Here is a 21,680-nt window from a genome sequence, read left to right on the forward strand (position 1 = left end):
AGCTGTTTTCCTAGATCGCTAGAGCGATACTTCTTTTCGAGACAGATATTCCACAACGGTCTTTTTAAAGGTAAGCAATCATCATTCACGGATCTGCCTTAGGTTGTGATAGTTATCTAAGCAATTTATTCACATTAGTTTTTCTACCTTTTAGTATTTGATATCCGATTTTTGGTCTCGCACTGCCCTTGCGAGATCTTCTATTAGCACAGTACGTCCTTCTTCTATCATATGATCCCACTATTCGTCAGCTGTTCCTCACACTGCTGTTTTAGAAAACTAACATCCCACAGGCACAACACAGGCTTGCTTCCAGCTTCTCTCTTCACACAGTGCCCCGTCCTCGCGGAAACAGGAAATGCATCATCGCTGAAGGCGGGACACTGTGTGAAGAGAGAAACTGGAAGCGAGCCTGTAGAGCCTTCATTGATTGACGTCACTGCCAGCCTGCCACGGAAAGTAAAGGTTAAAACGCGCGGGGGGGGGGGGGGGGGTGCTGCAGATCGGGGAGCCAAGAGCGGGAACCAAGGAAGGAGGGAGAGCCAGAGCTGCCTGGCAAAAGCGCTGCGCTTGTGAGGGCAGCACTGCAGCAGCCAAGCCTTCTATACGGGGCGCCTATGATTATGGGCATTCTTAGCAAAGCAGGAAACAAGTCTGAGGGATAGCCCAGTGATTAATACAGTGGCCTATAACCCAAGGGACCCAGGTTCATTTCCCACTTTAACTCTTGTCCTTTCTTTCTTTCTTTCTTTCTTTCTTTCTTTCTTTCTTTCTTTCTTTCTTTCTTTCTTTCTTTCTTTCTTTCTTTCTTTCTTTCTTTCTTTCTTTCTTTCTTTCTTTCTTTCTTTGAGCTATCCAGAAAGAGAAAGAAATACTTACTCTGCCTAAATAAGCCATCTGCAAGCCTGCAGTAGCTAGTTTTCTGTTCCTGGAAGGCTCTGAATTGCAAATTAAGGGGCCATTTTACAAAGGCATGCCAAAATGTGGCCTGTGGTAGTGTGAGTGCGTGTATTGGATGCATGCTGAACCATTTCTCCAATGCGTCTGGATAAAAGGGTTTTTTGGAGGGGCCAGGAAATGGACATGTGGCAAAATGAAAACCAGTGTACAGCTACTTACGGCCTGAGCCCACTCCCCACCACCCCCCACCACTGCCTTGCACCTTGCTGCCCCCACCCACCTCCGCTGCTGCTACACATACCTTGGCTGGTGGGGGTCCCCAACCCACGCCAGCTGAATCATCGCCACTGCCGCTGACATACATGCATTGGCTGGTGGGGGTCCCCAACCCCCGGCAGCTGAAGTGTGTATTCCAGTGCTGGTCTCTGTCACCGCCGCATTTCCTGCCCTGCTCTCTCTTCCCCTTATGTCATGTCCGGCATGCTCACTTTAATGAAATTAAGCATGCACACATGCTTAGTTTCCCTAAAACACACATGCACCCTTGAGATTTGGACATCCTTGCGACGGACTTCTGAGAAAGAAGTCCAAAATTGGGTTTCGATTATCCTGATTTGGATGTCTCTGTGAGACAGACGTCCAAGTGTCGATTCATGTCGCTTTTTGGATGTCCATCTCTTTCGAAAATGAGCCTGCTAGCCAGTTATCTTTACATCAGTCAAAAATAAACCGGATATTCAATGCTGGTCACCTTTTTAACACAAGCAACTTAAAATTATAAGTGAAATCAAAACCCAAAATGGAATCATTACTAAATGCTGTTCAGATTTTTAGTGATGGTATTTTGCCATACAATTCGGAGCTAATAAAGTGCAATTATTGAAATAAAGGCGGGTGATACAAGATGGCACCGTGATTAGATGCTACAGAGGAGCTCTGACCTTCCTGGCATTTCTTCCTCTGAGAGTGTCTTCAGATTTCCCTGATACAATCCAGCTTATAATCGAAAGAGAAAAACGCCTATATTTTGACCCAAATCGAGAGATGGGCGTTTTTCTCGCAAAGGCGCCCAAATCGGTATAATCGAAAGCCGATTTTGGGCGTTTCCAACTGCACTCCGTCGCGGAAACGAATAAAGTTGATGGGGGCGTGTCGGAGGTGGGACTGGGGCATGGTTATCAGCCGAGGAGAGATGGGCGTCTGTAGCTGATAATAAAAAAAGGCATTTTTACCGTGATTTTGGGTCACTTTTTTTGGACCCTTTTTTTTCACGAACAAGTCCCAAAAAAGTGCCCCAACTGCCCAGATGACCACTGGAGGGAATTGGGGATGACGTCCCCGGACTCCCCCAGTGGTCACTAACCCCCTCCCACCAAAAAACCCCCCCCATTTTAAAAACTTTTTTCCCAGCATGTATTCCAGCCTCAAATGCTGTACCCACCTCCATGACAGCAGAATGTGTTTGATCCTCTCACAGCCTTTCCCTGGGTCAGATGTGGCTCTCGGGTGCACTACAAGGTCACATCAGCATTGCATTGTGGTGGGTGTAGGGTATTGGGCTCCGTGATTTCATTAGCTTGTGTTACAGTCTCACAATGTTGGTAGTTGGTAGGCTCTTCTCCCATGGTGCTTTTCCCCCTGCCTACTGGGTCAGAGTGTGCCCTGTTGTGTTTCCTGTTGTAGTCCATGCAGTAGTGGCCATTTTTGTAAGCCAGTTTTAGTTCCCTTTCCTGTGTTAGCCACGTTAGACAACTTAGTTCTTACCTTGAATGTGGCTGAAAGAGGGCATTGTACAGCATTCTGCCAGCTCTGACCTACTGCTAATCTCAGTACCAGGGAGACTCGTTGCCAGTGGGGCACAACCTTTGCAGTTAACTGTGAGTAAACGTGCTTATTCCAATAACGGACGTTTTCGGAGAGATTAGTCTTCAGGTGTCAACTGGTGTGCCAATGTTATACAGCAGCAACAAGTCCTAGAGGCCTGCGTGTATGCAGGTCCCTGGAGCACTTTTAGTGGGTACCGCAGTGCACTTCAGCCAGGTGGACCCAGGCCCACCCCCCTACCTGTAACAATTGTGCTGGTAAATGGGAGGCCTCCAAAACCCACTGTACCCACATGTAGGTGCCCCCTTCACCCCTAAGAGCTATGGTAGTGTTGTACATTTGTGGGTAGTGGGTTTTGGGGGAGGGGGGTTGGGAGCTCAGCACCTGTGGTAAGGGAGCTATGCATGTGGGAGCTTTTTCTGAAGTCCACCGCACTGACCTCTAGGGTGCTCAGTTGGTGTCCTTGCATATCAGGGAGACCAGTGTACTACGAATCCTGGCCCCTCCCACGACCAAATGGCTCGGATTAGGACGTTTTTGAGCTAGGCGTTTTTAGTTTCCATTATCGCTAAAAAAACAAACAAACGCCCAGCTCAAAAATGTCCATTTTTTTGAAAATATGATTCGGCCCGCCCCTTCACGGACCCGTTCTCGGAGATAAACGCCCATGGAGATAGGCGTTTGTGTTCGATTATGCCCCTCCACGTGAAAGAAGTGGTGAAGCAAGTTCCCCAGACATTGCTGCTGAACTCCACTCTGAGACAGTTGGCTTTGAAGTGGTTTTGGGCCCCTCCTAATGTCACTATCAGGCTCATTTCCAAAAGAAAAAAATGTCCAAATAATGGCATGTCTGCATTTGGACGTTTTTCTCGCAAAAACGTCCAAATCAGTATTTTCAAAACCTATTTTAGACATTTTGCTCTGAAGTCCACCAGAAGTGTGTCCAAATGGCAAGGGAGAGTGCTAGGGGCGTGTTCAGGGCGGAACTTGGGCGTCCTAAGACTTGGACATCTTTGAGCCATAATGGAACAAAGCAAAGACGTCCAGGACGAAAACTTGGACGTTTTTACCCAGACCTGTTTTTATTACGAATAAGGCACAAAAAGGTGTCTGAAATGACCAGATGACCACTGGAGGGAATCGGGGATGACCTTCCATTACTCCCCCAGTGGTCACTAACCCCCTCCCACCCTCAAAACACATGACTAAAATATTACTTGCCAACCTCTATGCCAGCCTCAGATGTCATACTCAGATCCATGACAGCGCATGCAGGTCCCTGGAGTAGTTTAGTAGTAGGTGCTGTGCACTTCAGACAGGTGAACCCAGGCCCAACCCCCCCCCTTCCACCTGTTACATTTGTGGAGGAAACAGCGAGCCCTCCAAAACCCACCAGAAACCCTCTATACCCACATATAAGTGTCCCCCTTCACCCGTAAGGGCTATGGTAGTGGTGTACAGTTGGGGGTGGGGGGGGGGTTGGGGGCTCAACACACAAGGTAAGGGAGCTATGTATCTGGGAGCATTTTTGAAGTCCACTGCAGTGCCCCCTAGGGTGCCCGACTGCTGTCCTGGCATGTCAGGGGGACCAGTGTACTACAAATGCTGGCTCCTCCCATGTCCAAATGGCTTGACTTTGGACGGTTTAGACTTGGACGTCTTTGGTTTCGAAAATGGCCGAAAATCAAAGATGTCCAAATCCAAGGATGTCCATGGTATTTTTGAACACAAAGATGGATGTCCATCTTTTTTCGAAAATGACCTTTTCCCTGCCTCCGAATTTGGGCATTTTACAAAGACGTCCAAATTCCAGCTTAGACGTTTCTTTCAAAAATGCCCCTCCAAGTCAGCCAGTTATCTTTAAACCAGTCAAAGATATCCTATGTTTTCATGTGGCCAAATATGGCTGCTAATGCAGCTTTACAAATCAGCAGATAGCCAGTTATATCAGGCGATATAACTGGCTATCTGTTGACCACTGACCGGGGATATTCAGCAAGGGATAGCTGGTTAAGCGCTATTTAACTAGTCAACAGCCATACTGACTGGTTAAATAGCACTAAATATCAGTAGGCATGTGCCTATCTTTTGTATCTAGACACAAACATTTACAACAGCTCTAGGGCTGGTGTAAGAGCTTGTGTCTAATCTCATATGCGCTTACATACCTGCTCCATATACCCAGAAATTCAATTTTGGAGCACAGACATAGCCCGGGATTGAATTTCTTGTTATAACTCCGATGGCAGTCAGCAAAACACTGATTCCTGCTGGCTGAATATCAGACCCATTCAGTATGTGCATAACTTGAAACTGTTGGTTAGACATTTCCAATTATATGTAGACTGCATAGCTGAATATTGACCTTAGCAATCTTTAAGGCAAAAGAACAGATCATCGTTGACTCAACCACTGATGACTCATTTTACTAGACAGCTAAATTCCATTGCTTTAAAAGTTGAAAAGTGGGTCTTCCTGGAGACCTAGAGAAGTTTCTAGTGTCTGGGGGAGGTAGATTTAAGGGGGAATTGCGATATTTAAGTCACTGCAAGTTAAATGTCAATGAAATGCAAAACATGCAAATTCCTTAATATGACTTGACTTGCGGTGATACATTGCAAGTTGTGTTAGGGTCCAAAAATCTTGGTAAAATAACCCCAGCTTTTTGCTGAGGTTATTCCACCATCCAGAAGCATTGAGCTGCAAAGCCACATCCCAAATCTCCCAGAACATTGGAGCAAGGTTCCTCAGCTTAAAGGATCCCCTAACACAACCCTCCCAACTTAAAGGTAGCCCTTGCCCCCTCAAAGGGCTATCTTAGCATCTTTGTTGGTTCAGGGTAGTCCTCTGGGGGTCTTCATGGGTCCTCTGGGGGGCTTTATGGGACTCCAAAGATCCTTGGGGGTCCTTTAATGGACTCCATGGGACTCTAGACATCCTCATATAGACATATGACACCAAGCGGTTATACTGTATATTATTCTGCAATGTAATGACAAGTGGGACCATTTCTTTGGTGTATTCCTCCAAAAGGGTTTTGGTGAATTAATGAGTTAGAAAGAGTAAATAACAACTAATGTTTTGCAGTGGCTCTGGCACTCATACCCTCCTCCCCCCCCCCCCCCCCCCCCCCCGGTGTTTGGTGGCATAGCTGTCTCTGTTCCCCTCTTTCCATTGTTGCTGTGCTTCTCCATCCCACATGAGTGATCCTGCTGTTTTCTGAATCTAATAATACACATGGGCTGGAGGAGGCAATGGTAGGAGTATGGAAGTAATAGGAAGATGGGAACAATGGCACTCGTGTGATCTAGTTTGGAGAGAGACCTGAGACCACAAGGGGCATATAAATGTGGAAACCTAGATTATAGACTTGCCTGTATTATGTATAGAGATATGTTCAGCTTGACTTATTGGTACTAGCTTGATATATGCATTAATTCTATTGTTCATACTGCTGACCAGTGGCAATTAAATATTTTTACTTCCTGTCCATTTTAAACCAAAGCACTTAATCAGATATGATGTTAAAATGTCATAATAATGCATCTTGGGCTTTTTCTTTCTTCACTCAGAATAAATTCCATTCTTATAACAGCATTTGTCAATCATAATATCTGATAAGCGTTTAAGATGTCAGAACTTGAATTAACAGGAGTATTAGAGAGAAATTTATAGATTTTGTATGCAAGTTAATTTCAAGAAAAAGTGAAACTGGAATGAAGACTAAAAGGAAAAATATTCATTATCATCATAAGGAATGCAACATAAGGGGCCATATTTTGGAAGAGATTTCCTGTAGGAATTTTCTCCCTCTTATCCCTGCTGCCCACAAGGAGCAAGCATGAATGGCTTATGGGGCTGCCACCAAAGTGTGACAGTTTAAATGGCAGTTCCTAAATGGGGTGAGGTTGCCAGCACCACTCCAGACCATTTCAAGGCAATGGAAGGTTAAGTGTCTTGCCCAAGACCGCAAGGAACCACTGTGGCATTTAAACCTGGACCCTCAGGTTCCCAGTCTATTGCTCTAACCATTGGGGGGGGGGGGGGGGCAGAGGTTGATTATATGACAGCAATTGAACAACTATGTTGCTGTAGCACAACATAGATGTCCATGTGCTCTGAAACAGATATCACTGTTCCTGCTGCTTCTATGTCCATAGTTTGGAATTTTGTTTTCTTCTGAAATGGCTGTTCCTGCTGCACACAGTGGCACATAGATGTCCATTTTATCATGTATTTTAGAGCAGCCACTTAGGGCTTATTTTACAAAACCCCAATAGCTATTCCCATGCGGAAAATGAAAGGAAGCCTATAAGAACTGAATGGGCTTCCTCTCATTTACCCTGCAGGAAATGCTAGTGTAGCTTTGTATAAGAAGCCCTAAGTCAGCAGTTCCTGTTCTAAACTACTAGCAGAATTTTGGACATTCTCACTTGGACATCTAAATTCTGATTTGAATGTTCTTTCTAAAATGTCCCTCTAAATGAATTCTTTGTTTCAGTCTTTAATGAGGAAGATATAAGAGAGCTACAAAGGAACTGAAGCAAACCTTGTTGAGCCTGGAAGATGTAATAAGCCAAATCAACAAGCTAAAGAGCAATAAATTACCTGGACCAGATGGTGTATACCCCAGAGTATTGAAAGAGCTCAAAAAATGAAATTGGTCTACTATTAATAATCCTTAACTTATCATTAAAATTCTCTGTGCTAAAGTGGCCAATGAAACCCCATTATTTTAAAGAGGTCCAATGGTGATCTGGGCTGTGAGCCTGATGTCAGCACTGGGCAAATAAAAATTATAAACAAAATTACTTAACACATAGACAAACATGGTGTAATGAGACACAATCAACATGGTGTAACCTCGCCAATCTGCTATGTTTTGTTACAAAGAAACATGGATAAAGGGGAGACAGCTGATATAGTGTGTCAAATTTTCAGAAAGCTTTAGACAAAGACATAAGTACATAAGTACATAAGTAATGCCATACTGGGAAAAGACCAAGGGTCCATCGAGCCCAGCATCCTGTCCATGACAGCGGCCAATCCAGGCCAAGGGCACCTGACAAGCTTCCTGAGAATCTCCTGAAGAAAAAGCAATGGAATAGAAGTCCATGTTCTGTTGTGGATTGGGAACTGGTTAAAAGATAGAAAATAAAAAGTAGAGTTAAATGGCCAGATTTTTTTAAATGGAGGAAGATGAATATTGGAGAGCCACAGGGATGTATAGTGGGACTGGTGCTTTTTAACATACTTATAAATGATCTGGAAATGGTAATAATGAATGAGGTGATCAAATCTGCAGATAAGTACATAAGTACATAAGTAATGCCATACTGGGAAAAGACCAAGGGTCCATCGAGCCCAGTATCCTGTCCATGACAGCGGCTTCCTGAGAATCTCCTGAAGAAAAAGCAATGGAATAGAAGTCCATGTTCTGTTGTGGATTGGGAACTGGTTAAAAGATAGAAAATAAAAAGTAGAGTTAAATGGCCAGATTTTTTTAAATGGAGGAAGATGAATATTGGAGAGCCACAGGGATGTATAGTGGGACTGGTGCTTTTTAACATACTTATAAATGATCTGGAAATGGTAATAATGAATGAGGTGATCAAATCTGCAGATAAGTACATAAGTACATAAGTACATAAGTAATGCCATACTGGGAAAAGACCAAGGGTCCATCGAGCCCAGCATCCTGTCCATGACAGCGGCCAATCCAGGCCAAGGGCACCTGGCAAGCTTCCCAAATGTACAAACATTCTATACATGTTATTCCTGGAATTTTGGAGTTTTCCAAGTCCGTTTAGTAGCGGTTTATGGACTTGTCCTTTAGGAAACCGTCCAACCCCTTTTTAAACTCTGCTAAGCTAACCGCCTTCACCACTTTCTCCGGCAACGAATTCCAGAGTTTAATTACACGTTGGGTGAAGAAAAATTTTCTCCGATTTGTTTTAAATTTACTACACTGTAGTTTCATCGCATGCCCCCTAGTCCTAGTATTTTTGGAAAGCGTGAACAGACGCTTCACATCCACCTGTTCCACTCCACTCATTATTTTATATACCTCTATCATGTCTCCCCTCAGCCGTCTCTTCTCCAAGCTGTATAGCCCTAGCCTCCTTAGTCTTTCTTCATAGGGAAGTCGTCCCATCCCCGCTATCATTTTAGTCGCCCTTCGCTGCACCTTTTCCAATTCTACTATATCTTTCTTGAGATGCGGCGACCAGAATTGAACACAATACTCAAGGTGCGGTCGCACCATGGAGCGATACAACGGCATTATAACATCCTCACACCTGTTTTCCATACCTTTCCTGATAATACCCAACATTCTATTGGCTTTCTTAGCCGCAGCAGCATACTGAGCAGAAAGTTTCAGTGTGTTATCGACGACAACACCCAGATCCCTTTCTTGGTCCGTAACTCCTAACGTGGAACCTTGCATGACGTAGCTATAATTCGGGTTCTTTTTTCCCACATGCTTCACCTTGCACTTGCTCACATTAAACATCATCTGCCATTTAGCCGCCCAGTCTCCCAGTCTCGTAAGGTCCTCTTGTAATTTTTCACAATCCTGTTACGATTTAACGACTTTGAATAACTTTGTGTCATCAGCAAATTTAATTACCTCGCTAGTTACTCCCATCTCTAAATCATTTATAAATATATTAAAAAGCAGCGGTCCTAGCACGGACCCCTGAGGAACCCCACTAACTACCCTTCTCCATTGTGAATACTGCCCATTTAACCCCACTCTCTGTTTCCTATCCTTCAACCAGTTTTTAATCCACAATAGGACATTTCCTCCTATCCCATGACCCTCCAATTTCTTCTGTAGCCTTTCATGAGGTACCTTGTCAAACGCCTTTTGAAAATCCAGATACACAATATCAACCGACTCCCCTTTGTCCACATGTTTGTTCACTCCTTCAAAGAATTGAAGTAAATTGGTCAGGCAAGATTTCCCCACACAAAAGCCATGCTGACTTGGTCTCAGTAATCCATGTCCTCGGATGTGCTCTGTAATTTTGTTTTTGATAATAGCCTCAACCATTTTCCCCGGCACCGACGTCAGACTCACCGGTCTATAATTTCCCGGATCTCCCCTGGAGCCTTTTTAAAAAATGGGCGTTACATTGGCCACCCTCCAATCTTCCGGTACCACGCTCGATTTTAAGGATAAGTTGCATATCACTAGCAGTAGCTCCGCAAGCTCGTTTTTTAGTTCTATCAGTACTCTAGGATGAATACCATCCGGTCCAGGAGATTTGCTACTCTTCAGTTTGCCGGACTGCCCTATTACGTCCTCCAGGTTTACCGTGAAGTCAGTAAGTTTCTCCGACTCGTCCGCTTGAAATACCATTTCCGACACCGGTATCCCACCCAAATCTTCCTCGGTGAAGACCGAAGCAAAGAATTCATTCAGTCTCTCCGCTACGTCTCTGTCTTCCTTGATCGCCCCTTTTACCCCTCGGTCATCCAGCGGCCCAACCGATTCTTTTGCCGGCTTCCTGCTTTTAATATACCGAAAAAATGTTTTACTATGTTTTTTTGCCTCTAATGCTATCTTTTTTTCATACTCCCTCTTGGCCTTCTTAATCTGCGCCTTGCATTTGCTTTGACACTCCTTATGCTGTTTCTTGTTATTTTCAGACGGTTCCTTCTTCCATTTTCTGAAGGCGTTTCTTTTAGCCCTAATAGCTTCCTTCACCTCACTTTTCAACCAGGCCGGGTGTCTTTTGGACTACCGTCTTTCTTTTCTAATTCACGGAATATGTATGGCCTGGGCCTCCAGGATGGTATTTTTGAACAGCGTCCACGCCTGTTGTACAGTTTTTACTCTCTCAGTTGCCCCCCTAAGTTTTTTTTTTACCGTTCTTCTCATTTTATCATAGTCTCCTTTTTAAAGTTAAACGCTAACGTATTTGACTTTCTGTGTACAGTTACTTCAAGGTTGATGTCAAAACTGATCATATTATGGTCACTGTTATCAAGCGGCCCCAGTACCATAACGTCCCTCACCAGATCATGCGCTCCACTAAGGACCAAGTCTAGAATTTTTCCTTCTCTCGTCGGCTCCTGCACCAGTTGCTCCATAAAGCTATCCTTGATTTCATCAAGGAATTGTATCTCTGTAGCGTGTCCCGATGTTACATTTACCCAGTCTATATTTGGATAATTGAAGTCACCCATTATTATCACATTGCCCATTTTGTTCGCGTCTCTGATTTCTTTTATCATTTCTGTGCCTACCTGCTCATCCTGGCGAGGTGGACGGTAGTACACTCCTATCACCATTTTTTTTCCCTTTTATACATGGAATTTCAACCCACAGTGATTCAAAGGTGTGATTTGTGTCCTGCTGAATTTGTAATCTATCTGAGTCAAGGCTCTCTTTAATATACAATGCTACCCCTCCACCAGTCCGGTCTACCCTATCATTATGATATACTTTGTACCCCGGTATGACAGTGTCCCACTGGTTATCCTCCTTCCACCAAGTCTCAGTAATGCCTATTATATCCAATTTTTCATTTAGTGCAATATATTCCAACTCTCCCATCTTATTTCTTAGACTCCTAGCATTTGCATATAGACATTTCAGAGTATGTTTGTTGTTCTTATTTGCATGATGCTTAGTACCTGACACTATTGATTTGCCATCTTTTGTCTGATCTTTAGTTGTATTTAAGGGCACCTGGCCTGCCACGGTCTGTTGTGCAACCTCACTATCCAGAAACCCTATCTTCCCTGTTTGTGAGGTATCTTTGCAAGATACCTTTTCCCGAACCATGAGCTTTTGAGCGACTGTCGGCCTTCCCCCCATTTCTAGTTTAAAAGCTGCTCTATCTCCTTTTTAAATGCCGACGCCAGCAGCCTGGTCCCACCCTGGTTAAGGTGGAGCCCATCCTTTCGGAATAGGCTCCCCCTTCCCCAGAATGTTGCCCAGTTCCTAACAAATCTAAAACCCTCCTCCCTGCACCATCATCTCATCCACGCATTGAGACGCTGGAGCTCTGCCTGTCTCTTGGGCCCTGCACGTGGAACAGGTAGCATTTCAGAAAATGCTACCCTAGAGGATCTGGATTTGAGCTTTCTACCTAAGAGCCTAAATTTGGCTTCCAGAACCTCTCTCCCACATTTTCCTATGTCATTGGTACCCACATATACCAAGACAGCGGACTCCTCCCCAGCACTATCTAAAATCCTATCTAGGTGACGCGTGAGGTCCGCCACCTTCGCACCAGGCAGGCAAGTCACCAGGCGAACCTCACGTCCACCAGCCACCCAGCTATCTATATGCCTAATGATCGAATCACCAACTACAACAGCTGTCCTAACCTTTCCCTCCCGGGCAGCACTTGGAGACATATCCTCAGTGCTATTCAAAGTTCTTAAATGGCATATGCAGGAGGAACTTATGAGACAGGGAGACTGGGCATCCAAGTGAAACATGAAATTTAATGTAAATAAGTGCAAAATAATGCATATTGGGAAGAATAGCCAAAATTATAGACACATTAGAGAGTTCTTTCACTAAGGTGCACTAACAGATTTAGCATGCGCTAAATGATAAGATGCCCATAGGAATATAATGGGTGACATCATTTAGCACATGCTAATCCCCCGTTTACTAAAGCTTAGTTCGAGTTATCTGCAGTAGGGCCCATTTTATTCCTATTGGCCCTGCTACAGATAACTCCAGCTAAGCTTTAGTAAACAACTCCCTAAATCTAATAGGACACCTTAATAAAAGGACCCCTAGGAGTAACCACCCTGGTAAAAGATCTAGGAATGATCATGGACAGTGCATTGAAATCTTCTGCTCAATGAGCAGGGGTGACCAAAAAAAGCAAACTATATTTGGAATGATTAGGAAAGAAAAAGAAAATAAATCAAAGAATATTATAATGTCTCTGTGACCTCACCTTGAGTATTGTGTGTGATTTTGGTTGCCTGACTTGCCTCATTTCAAAAAGATAAAGTGGAATTAAAAAAGGTACAAAGAAAGGTGACCAAAATGATTAAGGGATGGAACAACTCTCATATGAGGAAAGGCTGAGAGGGGGTTATGTTAGATGACATTCAGCATCTCTCTCCAGAGCGGATTAGAATAGGTAAACATGAATCAATTGTTTCCACATTCAAAAAGTACAAAGACTACAGGGAATATCATGATGTTACATAGTAATACTTTTTAAACAAATAGCAGAAAATGTGTTTTCACTTAACCCATAGTTAAGCTCTGGAATTCAATGCAAAAAAGATTTGGATACTTTCCTGGAGGTAAAGTCCATAAACCATTCTTCTAGCTTCTCTAAGTCCTTCCTCATATTATCCACACTATCAGGGGTATCTACCGTATTGTAGATTTTGGTATAATCCATAAAGAGGCAAACTTTACCAGACAGCCCTTCAGCAATATCACTTACAATTAGAGGCATAGCCATACTCAGTATTTTGGATGGGCCCTGCCATGAGCACGCACAAGTGCCACCCACCACACCACACAACAAATATCTACCCATAGATAATTTTTAAGAACACATTTTTTTCACCAACCCCACATCTCCTCCCTCTCCTCTGTAGTGTCCCGGCATCTGTAGCAATTCATTCTCGCTGCTTGCACCGGACCCGCAGGCTTCCATCAGCTGCATCCTGCCCTTGCTGACATCATTGCCTGTTTCCTGTCTGGTGGAATGCGGCAAATGGAAGCCTGCGGGGCCAGTGCAAGCAGCGAGAATGAATCGCTGTAGGTACCGAGGATGCCTGTACTGACACTGGGGAGGAACGTGGTTCAGAGCCAGGAGCGCAGAAGAGAGGGGGGAAGAGAGCAGTGTGGTGCTGCCACTGGGTGTGCCTGAGCCAAGAAGGGATAATACTCAACGGATTACAATAACAAAATGCTAAAAAGAACCAGCCCAAGAATTGAACCTTGAGGAGTGTGATTTAAAACAGTTATAAACGCTCATGAGGAAATTGTGCTGGTTATATGCACGTTGCCAATGTAAAATATGGACTGCAGGTATGCCTTGAAGAACAGCTCAAGCTACACTTAAAATACACCACTTGGATATCTCTCGCTAGCCTGCGGCATTTAGTTTTTTAAGTTACATTTCTACTGAAATCACTACCAAAATGTGCACACCAATTTACACATATAAACAACATGCAGCTCTTCTAAAATTACATTTTAAACCCATGAATACAAAGATTCCAAAACCCACAATGGGATGTCAATAGATTTAGAATGTAAATTTGATGTGTTTCCAATTTATCCTTAACAAAAAAGGCATTAATCATTAAAAAACGAAGAATGCAGAAAATTATGTTACGCTTATTAATAGGGGCATAGCAATAGATGTGCCTGGGAGGGCCATGGGCCCTCCAATTCAGAGTCAAGTCCATCCAATCAGCAGCAGTTATCCAGGTGAAAAGCAGGGAAAAACTGGAGATAGTGCCAACATCCATACTGCCTATTGCAGTGGTTCCCAAACTTGGTACCGGAGGCACCCCTGACAGTCAGGTTTTCAGGATATCCACAATGAATATTCATAAGAGAGATTTTTGCATGCCCTGCCTCCACAGTATGCAAGTCTCTCTCATGAATATTCATTGTGGATCAGGTTTGGGAACAACTGGCCTAGTGTCTACTCAGGTCTTGCAAAAAAAAAAAAAATCAGTTCTGGCCACACCATTACTTACTAATTTATGCTTCTAGAACTTTCAGTGCTGCACTTTGGTCCTAGATAGAAATATGTTCACGAATGACCTGATGAGGATTTCTACGCAGGGGCTTTCTTCTGTTAATAATATCTCTTATCTATAATTTGGGAAGAAAGCAATGGGGGCTAGTGAGGCTCAGAGAGTTCATGACGGATACTTTTATATGGACAATCTAGCTTTCCCTGAAGATCATAATGCAGTATTATGTATGGTTTTCAACTAGAAAAAAAAGAAGCTTTCCTAGGTTTAGAAAAAGAAAAGAAAAAGCCTCTCCTGAGTTATGCAGGAGCTCCCAGAGAGGAGAGACTGAAGAAATGCATTTCTTTGATACTGGGAAGTCGGTGCCCTTGGTGACAAGATATTTCTCAATACCCTTGCAAATGTTTGATTAACTTTAGTAATGATATTTTTATAGACCTGGCTATTTCAAAAGATTTATTGATCCTAAAATAGCTATCAGATGAGGGCAATGAAGAACTAAGTAATTGCATTTAAAGCAGGTTACAGTTGTCTCATCTTTAATTATACTCCTTCTCTTGCAGTATTAATTGCCTACACTTATGTAATTTATATTTCTTTCTTAGATCTTGCCTTCTTTGTTTCTTTTATCGGTCCTGTACTATAGTGTGGACTAAAATTACTGTCATTGTTAGCACTTTTCTTATCTTTATTGACTTATTTTGGAATGACAATGATTGTCTTTTTTTTTTTTTTACTTTTTGCATTTACTTTGCCTGTCAAACTGGTTTTGTATTAAATTTAACAAAATACTTATAAATAAGAATTATTACATAGAATTTTTTTTTAAATCCCAAGTAATTTGTTAACCTTTATTAACACATTTATAGCAAATACTGGCTCACTAAGCAAATATGATGAATGGAAATTTGAATAATCAAGTAAGTGCTTTGGGCATTACTAACACTTCAGAGGGAAATGATATTTACAGTAACCTAACAATTGTTATATCGATTCCAAATGTGCCAACCAGAAAAGGATTTAAAGTCTACAGAAATTAGCTGTAAGTAGTGCATATTATTATTATACATTAGGATATTGTGAAATTTTAATCAAAAGTTTACAAAACCACAGAACATTTCAGTAGCAACCTATTAAATTAACAAACCTCTATCAGACTTCAAGCTGATTTGCCTGATTCAAGGAGATTGCAACTGTAGATATGATGCAATTTTTATATTTCCTCAAGATCTGAAAGATTTATCTAAAGAAAATATTTTTCTCGCTTTCAGAGATACTTAGCATGTAATGGCCAAACATGAAAATGTAATCAGTGAGAGTATGAAGGCAAAAGGTACCAATTATGAAGTGTGAACCAAAGATAGTGACTTTATCATAAATAATGGAAGGAAGATGTTGAAAAAAGAAGAGACTGTGGAAAGGCGATGACACATATTGGATCCAGGGTGGAGGTAATTTTATAAAGGATTTTTACCTGCGACAGGATTTTATAAGATTATCCTGCTGGTCAAATATGAAAAAGTACATCCAAGTCGGAATTGGGGCATCCCGCTCATAATGTCCAAAAAAAGGGCACCCAACAGCTATTTACAAACAGAAAAAAACATCAGTATTTCCTGTTCGAAAATTCTTAAGAACATCCAAAATAAACAGCCATTTTCCAAACTAAGATGTTCAAATTATGAACACCAAAAAACCAGGGAGAAGGACATCTGTCTGGCAGCATTTGTACAAAAATGGCCACATAGATGTCCTCCTAAGTTTGACCAATAAGTCACCATGCAAATACATAAATTTGTGTACAGATAAAGAAAAGGAGGAAAAGGTCTCATCAGTCGCTATCAGGCTTATTTTCGAAAGTGATCGCTGGCGATCTTCCGACATAAATTGGGAGATGGCCGCAATCTCTCAAAAGTGGCGAAATCAGTATAATCGAAAGCGGCTTTTTTGACACCATCGCCGCTTTCCTGTCGCCGTGCCGGCAAAAGTTCAAGGGGCGCATCGGCAGCGTAGCGAAGGCGGGACATGGGCGGGTATGGGCGTGGCTACCAGATAGCCGGCTTTCGCGGATAATGGGAAAAAAGCGGGTGCTGGAGGGGGACAGCAACCACTGGAAAATTATGGAGGTGTCATGCCTTAATTTCTCCAGAGCACAGCTGCTCATTCAGAACACCTTTTGGTAACCTGGATGTGCCAATACCAGCTCTAAATAAAAATGTCCATCTTTTTAGACATCCTTTCTCCTTCTTTGATTGAAGTTGGGCATCCATATTTTGGCCCTTACCTATTGCCATCCAAAACGTGTCCACACCACACCCCCTTGCCATATGGATATATTACAGTGTTAGATATCCATATCCTGGCATTATATATAATTGGGATTTGGATGCTCATGAAATATGGATGTCTAAATGCTGATTTTCAGATCTCCAAAGTAAGAATAGAGGGGTCCTTTTACTAAGGTGAGCTGAAAAATGGCTTGCGGTAGTGTAGGCGCGGGTTTTGGGCGTGCATTGATACATTTCTCACTGCGCCTGTAAAAAAAAGCCTTTTTTAATTTGTGCCAAAAATGGACATGCGGCAAAATCAAAATTGCTGCGTGTCCATTTTGGGTCTGCGACCTTACCGCCAGCCATTGGCCTAGCGGTAAAGTCTCACACAGTAACCGGGCAGTAATAACCTATATGCGTCAAATGTCACTTGGCACGCATCCAAAAATAAAAAGTATTTTTTGTCCTCTCGTATCGGACACCCGCCAAAAATGAAATTACCACAAGAGCCACGTGGTAGCCAGGCGGTAACTCCATTTTGGCACGTGTTGAGCACAGACACTTACGCGGCTTAGTAAAAGGGCCCCAGAACTTCTAAAAAAAACACCATGGGCACCTATGTGCTTTTATAAAATAGGTTAGAAACAGATGCCTAACTGTCCTTCATACATTTCTGGACCTATTATAAAATTACCCCCATTAGTAGAAGAAGCACTAAAATGGCAGATAAGTACATCCCTAGCTTTAAGGAGGCTTTAACACTGCTCGGATAGAGCAAGTACAATTATAACATTTCAAACAACAACTTTAAAATATTAAGAGCCCTGTTTACTAAGATGCATTAGCATTTTTAGCATGTCCTAAAATTAGCACATGCTAACTGCTATAGGCACCCATATGAGTGTCTCTAGCATTTAGTGCCCATTAATTTTTAGCATGTACTAAAAATGCTAGCACACCTATCGCACAGTTTAGTAAACAGGGCCCTAAATAAGAGATCATAGAAATGTAGTTGTGGCTCGTATCTCTCTAGAATATACTGTATTCAAAGGTTCCCAGAGCAGCACAAATGTTTTGTATTAGTTTTAAGGAATACGTTCTCACAAGTCTATTCCTCAGCACAGTTGAAGGCGTTAGTGAAGTGTCTAATAGGTGAAGTATTGACTGGGGATCTAGAACTAGATACTGAAACCTGATGAAGGTGCTGTGAAAACCTTGATCTGCTTTGTGATGCAGGTTGGATCTCAAACAAGAGCTCTTCAAGCCATAAGTGTGGATTAGCTAGGAATGAGACCCCCATGATTGGTAAAAGACTGTGGGGCCCTTTTACTAAGCCACGTAGGCACCTACGCATGCCCAACTCGTGACAAATTGGAGTTACTGCCAAGTTACCACATGACCCTTGCGGTAATTTCAATTTTGGCGCACGTCCGCTATGTGCGTCTGAAAAATATTTGTTTATTTTCTGGCGTACAGCAGCTATGCGTGTAGACCATTACTGCCCGGTTACTGCGTGAGACCTTACCACTAGGTTAATGGCTTGCGGGAAGGTCTCAGACCCAAAATGGACGTGCGGCAATTTTCACTTTGCCGCACGTCTGTTTTCAGCAAATAAAAAAGGCATTTTTTGTAGGTGTGCTAAAAAATAATTCTGTGCACACCCAAAACACACATCTGCACTTCCACAGACCATGTTTTAGCTCACCTTAGTAAAAGGACCCTTGTAAGAAAAAAAAGTTGTGATAAAGAGTTATCTCTGGTTAAGGTGCACTATGTTGTAACATCTGAAAGAACTTTTTTTTCCATAGTGTTTTCATATTTGTGAAATAAGATGTCAGGACTCTTTTGTTTATCATCATTCACATCTGATTTTAGGAACAATAGAAAACTCAGGACCCTTTCACTAAGCTGCGTGGGTAGTGTGTGCCAAATTGAACCTGCCACTGGGGTAGCGTTGGCGCCTGGCGATAGTTCCAAAGTTGAGATGCGCAGTTTCCCATGGTAAAATATAATTTTCTATTTTTTACCACCGGGGGCATTCACAGAGTTAATTGGCTGCACGGCCACATTGCTGCACGCTGTCCAGTTATCGCATGAGTAGTGCGTGAGCCCTTACTGCCATCTTAATAGGTGGTGGTAAGGGCTCAGGCAGTAAATAACTGCATGCTAGTTTTAATCTTATTGCAAAGCCATTTAGTTCCCCATTTTAAAAAGGCATTTCCCGCCATGGTAAAAAATGACCCAGCGTGCGCAAATTTCATACACCAAAACTAGCACAGGCCACTTTTTACCACAGCTTAGTAAAAGGGCCCTTCAAATTTTTTTACATGCTTATCTGTGGTGTAATGATGCAGCAATGTTAAGAGCTATCATGCATGTTTGTATATTTTTATATATGTTTGCTTGTATCCAGCTTAGGTGATAAGCATGTTATAAATGTTGTAATAAATAAATACTTAAAGGAAGTAATTCTATAACAGGGCACCAACATAGTAACTATTCTATAAAGGAAAGTAAGGACCTTTAAAAAAAAATGAAGCATATTTTTTCTTTATTTTAGCATTTTTTTTTTTTTTTTTTTAAATTTGTCCCCCCCCCCCCCCCCCCATGGGGTCATATTGCCATTTTTGGTGCAAATTGAATCCTTTTTAATGAGAGAAGCAGCTTTCAATAAGCTATTACCAAAAGGAACATTTTTATTGCATTTTGGAAGGTAACAGCTTTATTTTTACTTTCATTTTTTTTTAGCACTGTCCTTTTAAAATTGTTATTTTTTACGTTTTTTTGTAGAGCTTTTTTTTCTGACATAATTGCCTTTATTAGGTTTTGCCTACCTCTTTCTGATATTTTTATGTACCAAAATTTCTTTTATTTGGTTTATTTTAAGGCTTTTGTGATTCTGCACTTTTTCAGTTTTGCTTTATTTGTGAATTGCTTCCACTTTTAGCTTCCTAGTTTCTGTCCAATCAGAGACAGCATGTTCTATGTTCATTTCCACCTGGGTTGTTTGCCCTTGTGTGAGATTGTGCCATTTAATTCTAGGAACTGTTATTTTCAGCAGACTTCCAGTGTGTTCATTGTCATGGATTTGTTTATATATATGAGACCTGTACTATTTGGTCCTGGCATGTCCCAATAGTTTCTTTCCTTGCCTATTTTTAAGATGGGGTTTGGTGAGACTGGTACCATAAGGTCCCCATAATTTTATTTGTATGTCTTTTAGAGTTCTCTGTTTTATCTGAGTCTGTACCATATTACTCCAATAGGTTTCTATCTTTTCAACATGCTTCTAGTCAATACTGCTGTTTTCTACGGCTATATATTTTGCAAATAGCTGTGATGTGCAATTTCATTTTAGCAATCTTTATGCATTGAAAGTCTTGTTTGTAGGTAACATTTTATCTCCATCTCCTTTTCTACATATAGGGCTGGATTCTATATATGGCACCTAAAAAATCAGCAACAAGAAAGTGCTATTCTAGAAGCCGCATCTAAATTTAGGCACAGTTTATAGAATAGCACTTATGCCTAGGATCAAACCTAAGTTTAGGCACAGACATTTGCAGCAGCTGAAATGTGGTGTAAATGTACGTGCCTAAACTAGGTGTATATCCCCCGCATTCTATAACAGCATGTGTAAATGCTAGGAATGACCCTGTTCTGCTCAAGACTCTTCCATTTCTGCACTCCTTTTTTTACTCGTGCATAAAATTTAGGTACGGATATTGCACCTAAATTTGTGCATGTGAGTTCCAATTAAATCTAATTAGTGCTTATAATTGCTTGTTAACATGCCAATAATCGGCACTAATTATCTTGTTCAATTAATTTGCATGTGTAAATTGGGCACGTGACCACATTTGCGTGTATAATTTTTGTTGATTTTTACACAATTAGGTGTGTCGCTATTAATGTGTTTATTGGAGCTCGATATACCGCTTTAGCTAGCCGCTAGGACAAAGTGGTTCACAAAAGAAGAAAAGGGAACACCAAAAAACATTTGGTGCCATTTATAGAATTTAGGGGTATGTGTCCAAGAATAGTTGCATAAGTACAAACCCCATCTCTGGGAACAATGAACATATACACATAAGCCCCCCACACACTTACTTTCACCTACTCATTGGAAGGACAGTTTTGCAGAAGCCCAATGTCATGGTCATACCGTGACTCCTGCACCGCATCATCTCCACACACTGGTAGCTGCCAATACCAGACAATCTTCACTGATGAGACACTTTCCTAGGGCACACACATGCACCCCAGCCTTTACTTTTTGGGCCCATAGCAGGAACTACGGAAGGTCGTGGCAGGATGATATCATGAACCTAGATGCACTTAACCATAACCTGAGAAGGACTTCATTGTCTTTGCGTCTACTGCACCTGTTCCAGAGAGTGTGTACCTGAGACCCTACAGCAAGTAATCTGTGTGAATTCCTGAGACACCTTAGTGCTTGTTCCAGAGACTAGCTCCTGAGACGCCACAGCTCTTGTTCCAGTCAGGGGCGAAGCCAGACACCCAATTTTGGGTGATCCAGGGCTCAAGTTGGGTGGGCAGAAGACCCCCATCCCACAGTTCTCTCCTTCTCTCACCTGCATGCCATATGGTCTCTCAAACATTCCCCTCTTCTGCATACCTTTTGAATAGCTTTTCACCAGCAGCGGGCAGCAACTAATACACATTGCTCATGTTGGCCCCACAGCCTTCCCACTGATGCAACTTTCTGTTCTGCATAGGCAGGAATACGTGAGAGAGAAGGCTGTGGGGTCAGTGCGAGCAGTATGTATCTGTCGCTGCTTGCTGCAGGTGAAGATCTGCTATTTACAAGGCACGCAGGAGGGACAGTTGTTGGGAGTTTTCAGCTGGTGGGGCTTGAGAATCTCTGCCAGCCACATCATAGGTGTGCTGCTACTGGGTAGGCCTGAGCTTAAAGTGGGTGGGCCTGGGCATACTCAGGCCCACCCTTGGGTACGC

Source organism: Microcaecilia unicolor, chromosome 6 (assembly GCF_901765095.1).
Source record: "Microcaecilia unicolor chromosome 6, aMicUni1.1, whole genome shotgun sequence".
NCBI lineage: Eukaryota > Metazoa > Chordata > Amphibia > Gymnophiona > Siphonopidae > Microcaecilia > Microcaecilia unicolor.